The following is a 5,609-nucleotide window of genomic DNA, read 5'->3' on the forward strand; positions in this document are numbered from 1 at the left end:
TTTCTAACTGCTTCTTTTCCTTTCACTCTTTTTATAAGTTCATGGTTGTGAAAGTAGTGCGGTAATGGATATTTACTTTTAATTAACAAAAAAATCTATGTATATTTGCTGAAGTAAAATTCTAACATGCCGAGGATTTTATTGTATGGAATTTGCAATAAATAGGCTACAGCAAGAACCAGGTTACAGCATTTTAAATGAAAATCAAGCCATGCTTATGAAAATAATGAACAAACTACCTTTTGCTGTGTAGGTTACATTATACTTGACTTTACTTATTTTATTTGGTTTACTTTAGATCTCTTACTCCATGTGAATGACAACATTTCTATTTTAAATACAAAATACTTTGTATGAGCTTATAGCCTCTCCTTGAATATATTTATCTGCTGTCTAATTTAAATTTGGTTTGTAATATGAAGGACATCTAGCCTTTTAATAAATTAACTGGCTTGACTGCCACTGCATTTCTGTGGAGTGACACCACTAAACTCTAGCGTAAAAACTGGAGCAAAATGCTGATGAATCTAGTTGACTGAGTTTAGTTTAACATGAGTTGTTAAATGGACAGTCGCTATTTTAAGATTCTACTTTCGCTGCTATTTTTTAATTTCTAGTTTTATAAAATATAACCAGCCAAACCAGATTTGTGGTGGTAGAAAATTTATGCCTGGGATGAGGACTTTTATGCCAAGTTTCAGCCTGGAATGGAATCTTTAGCCTATATAATTTTATGGAAATGCTGATGTAACCCTAACTCTGGTAACACTATAAATCCCTGCTAAAATGAAGTTACTTAAGTCATTCTTCCTTTCTAACCTAAAAGTTTTCTAATTGTAATGAAAAATAAGAGTAATATATTTTTATCTCAGTTTTTTTTTAAACCAAGTGAACTTGTTCTGTGTTTGCTCTGTGTGTGAAGTACTGTAATTTTGGATTATTGCATCTAGAAAACGCAGCTAGAATTTACTGTAATCTTTTTTCCTGCCAAATGATCACACTTCTGAAAACTCTGAAATGATCGCTGTGGTAGAGTGATTTATGGGCTATCAGGTATGAATTTGGCTCCATGGAACACAGTGTACAGAGGACAACATCTTAGCCCTTAGAATAGACTACAGTTAACTTAATCTTGCGTCATGTGAATTTTTAGCAATGCTTCTGGGGAGTTAATGTTTTGTCCTTCATGACTCATACTTTGTATTTGAAAATTATAGTATTTCAATTCAACCAGCATCGTATCCAAATATAACCTTTATGAACACTTTAAGCCAGGGGCCACATGTGGACTCTGTGTGGCTGTTTCCATCTATTTCTTTCCCAGTGAGATAAAAACATTCTTGGATCCTCTCAGTTGCTGAAGCATGAGGGGTGTAGATATTTTAAACAGTATGGGAACATTTATTCACAATGCTGTGCTGCTGTTAATGAGAGCAGTGGCACGCACACTTGAAGTGTAACCAAGAAACAGAAAAGTAAAACAAGTGAATGGGGGATTAACAATTGTTTCTCTTTGGAAGCTCATGATGTTTCACCAATCTAGTTATATACCGTAACTCTGGTAAACACTGGAACTATCTAACTATTCATACAATAAGATGCAATGCAGAATGAAAGATTTACAGAGTCCCTTATGCCATAGTATGCTGGAATATGTTACATATCCAGTGGAATCAAAAGGGGTTTATGAGTCAAAAATCTCAATTTAACTTTTGAATGAAAATAATAGAATAATTGCTTTTCTGAATCCACGAGTGACATAATATTTAACTCTAAAGCAGGGGTGGGAGTTTTGGCAAGGCATCGAGGGCTGCATGACAGGCAGCCAGGGCAGATAAATATTCACTTTCTAAATTTTTTAGGGGCCCTGCAGACTGGATAGAATGGCCTGGCGGGCTGCATCTGGCCCGCAGGGCCGCATTTTACCCACCCCTGCTCTAAAGTAATAAGTTTTGAGCAGTAAGTACAGACATATGAAACAAAAATTGGCAGATTTTGGAGCTAGCTGGACATCTTAGGTGGGAAGCTCGGAGGTATGTGTTCATTACCTGGGGGGATAACTGTTGAATTCAGAGCAAATATGAGGTCATGCAGATCTAGATATTTGTACACTGGAGATTTTGGAGTGATACACCTAGAATTTAATACCATTATGAAGTTAGAGATGATGATCATTTGAAGTATTTTATATTATTTTGCAAATGATGTAACATTTTTGGCACCTTTTGAAAGGTTATCACAAATGAAAATCATATTTGTCTGAAAACTTTATCTACTGGTATAAGAAACTCTAATTAGTTATTGTTACTGAAAATCTCTAAAGGAGAAGAAAAGAGTTCTTTGTTTTTTCACTTGGTTACTGTGCTAGTCTGACAGCACTTTGTTTATGACCAGTTCAGTTTTCTCTCTTGAGGTGGTTTTCCAAAGTGCTCATGTGACATTTACAGAATGTCCACCCGCTGGTGCTCGAGCCCCATGTGCCAGCCTGGGCCTGTGCTCCTGCTGCCCTGCTCTGGGCCCCCGGTGGTCCTAGTCCTGGGCACTGGCACGGGTCGCGTGCTCATGTCTGCCCCCCACTCTACCGCTTCTCACTGCTGCTGCATTTCCCCACACCCCTCACCTGTCTGCTGGCCTCTCTGGCCCCACTTGCCAGCCTGGGTACTGGCTGGCAAGGGGCCCACTCTGGGCACCGGCCCCTGCCACCCCTGGCCCCAGGCACCGGTGAGGGCCCTGTGCTCCTGCTCCCCACTCCGGGTGCAGGCTCCTACTAGCCCTGGCCCCAGGCACTGGTGTGGGCTCCACGCTCCTCGCTTCTGTTGCTGTTTCTTCCCCCCACCACTCTCCCGCTTTGGCACCATGTGCCAGACCAGGCAATGGTGCTCCTGCCATCCCGCTCTGGGTGCAGGCTCCCGCTGGTCCTGGCTCTGGGCCCCGGCACAGGCCCCACACACCAGTGCAGGCCCCACACTCCTGCCCTCCACCCTGGGTGCGGGCCCCCGCTGGCCCTGGCCCTGGGCACTGGCTTGGGCCCCAGTTCCTCCCCTCTTGGTGCTGCCACTTCTCCCCACCCCCCACCTGCTTCAGCACCATGTGCCAGCCTGGACCCACACTCCTGCCACCCTGCCCTGGGCCTTCATGCCCACACCCCCACTCATTCACCCCCCATTCAATGCTGCCGCTGCTTCTCCCTGCCTGCCCACTGAAACTCCCCGATTCCACTGAGCGCTATAGCGAAACTGGCTGAGCTCTCAGTGGAATGGGGTATCAATTTTAAATGAGCACTATAGCGAAATAATGCTAACTGAAACCGCGTTAAGTAGGGGTTGCCTGTATAGCTTATCTGGACTTCAGCAATGCTTTTGACGAAGTCCTACATGACCTTCTCATAAACAAAATGGAGAAAGATGGTTTAGACAAAACTATTGTAAGATGGATAGACAGACAAGTGGCTGTAGCTGCAAGCAAAGGGTAATTATAAATGGATCCATGTAAGAATGGCGGGTGGTTTGCAAGTAGAGTCCCACAGGGGTCTGTCCTGGGCCTAGTGCTGTTCAATGTATTTATTAATTATTCGGATGCTGGAATAGAATGCTTCCAGAGATGCACCAATACATTGGTCCAATATTGGATCGGCACCAATATAAAGAAAATTGACTGTATCAGAAATCGGCCTGATGTGGCTGATAATTTGGCTGATAAATAGCCCATGCATGCGCGCAGCTGCAGCACAGCATGTAGGCATCGAAGAGCACCGCCGGGCAGTTTGTAGAGCTGCATGCAGCTGGTAAGTGTGGTGTGGTAGAAGGGGAGGGGGAAGCGAAGGGGTGTGGGGGGGGAAGATCAAGAGCCTTGCGGTGAGGGTGATGCCTGGGGCTGGGACTAGCCAGGGTGAGGAGGGCATGGGACAGAGCCACCGTTGGTCCGAGGGGGCACGGGGAGGGGGAGGGCAGTTCCCACAGCTGTGTGTCGCTGGTCTGGGAACCGCTAATCTGGCAGCTCATCCAGTGCTCACCTGGCGGCTCCCGCCACTGCTCCTGCCACTCGTCCGGGAGGGCGTGGGGGGGGTGCACCCCCAAATTTGGGCAGGGCAGGTTCTTCCCAGTGGGACAGGGTTGTGTGGGTGGCGGCAGTGCTGGGATCGGGGTTCGGTGGGCAGGGCTATGGCAAATTTTGGGGTAGCTGCCACTGCCAGCCCCACACACAGCCCTGCCCCACTGGAAAGAGCCTGCCCTGCCCTGCCCAAATCCGGGGGCACACCACCCCCCAGCATCCTCCTGGATGAGCAGCAGGAGCAGCAAGAGCCACTGAATCAGCAGCTCCTAGAGAAGTGGTGCACAGTGGTGTGTGTCACCACCCCCTCATACCCCCTGGATGAGCCATGGCTCCGTTCTGTGTCCGCCCCACCCTGGCTGTGCAGCGCTTGCTCCAGCTCCTGCCCCTGTTTCTGCCCCAGCCCTGCTTCTGCCTCACAGTGGGGGCCTTGATCTGCCCAACCATTCCACTTCCCTCCCCCTTCCCCTTCCACCACACCAAACTTAACAGCTGCATGCAGCTCTTCAAGCTGCTGGGCTGGTATTGGAAATCGTATTGGTATTGGCCAATATGCCTCCTTAAAAATTGGCTATTGGTATCGGCATCAAAAATCTGTATCGGTGCACCCTTAAGCGCTTCTTGAGTAAATTTGAATATGAGACAAAACTGGGAGGGATCGGTCCTGGGGAAGCTCTTTGAGAAAACCCACTGGGTTAAAATCCGTGGGAAACACGGCACAGGGGATACTATGGTGGGAGTCTACTACAGACCCCCTACCCAGGGTCAAGACCTTGACCAGGAGTTTGCTAGGGAATTGGCTGAGGCCGCGCACTCCCGGTGCATGGTTGTCATGGGAGACTTCAACTATCCAGACATCTCGTGGGAGGAGCGCTCAGCCAAATCCGAGCAGTCGCAAAGCTTTCTCTTGTGTGTGGATGACCTCTATCTGATGCAGGAAGTCTGTGGGCCGACAAGAGGTAAAGCGCTGCTCGACCTCATACTGGCAACCAGGGATGATTAAATCAGTGACCTAATGATCGAAGAGAAGCTGGGTGACAGTGACCACGAGCTGATCACCTTCACCATCTGCTGTAAAGCTGGCAAGTCAGTCAGTAATACAGAAGTCCTTGACTTCAGGAAAGCTGACTTTGACAAACTAAGGAGGCTTGTCAGTGAGGCCCTAAAGGGCCACAGCCCAAAGGGGAGGGGACTTCAGGATGAGTGGTTGCTCCTCAAGGGAGTAATCCTGGATGCACAAGCAAAGTCCATCCCATCTTGGAGGAAAGGCAGCAAAAGGGCACAGCGGCCCCCTTGGGTCTGCAGGGAACTGGTGGACCTCCTGCGTCTTAAAAGGAAGACCTACAAAGGTTGGAGGACTGGAACCACCACCAAGGAGGAATACTCTGCTCTGGTCCGGACTTGCAGAGAGCAAACCAGGAAAGCCAAGGCTGTGATGGAACTCCAGCTAGCTACAAATATCAAGGACAATAAAAAGTCCTTTTTTAGATATGTGGGGAGCTGGAGGAAAAGCAAGGGCAACATTGGACCCCTGCTAAACCAGATGGGACAACTGACAA

General features: G+C 47.5%; 1 protein-coding gene across 2 annotated transcripts in view; it reads left to right on the forward strand.

Moving 5' to 3' along the window:
- CPQ (carboxypeptidase Q) overlaps positions 1-5,609 on the forward strand; it is a 320,242-nt gene that overhangs the window by 115,969 nt on the left and 198,664 nt on the right. The gene's annotated exons all lie outside the window — the stretch shown is intronic.

Source organism: Alligator sinensis, unplaced genomic scaffold (genome assembly GCF_000455745.1).
Source record: "Alligator sinensis unplaced genomic scaffold, ASM45574v1 scaffold191_1, whole genome shotgun sequence".
In the NCBI taxonomy this organism is placed as follows: Eukaryota; Metazoa; Chordata; order Crocodylia; family Alligatoridae; genus Alligator; species Alligator sinensis.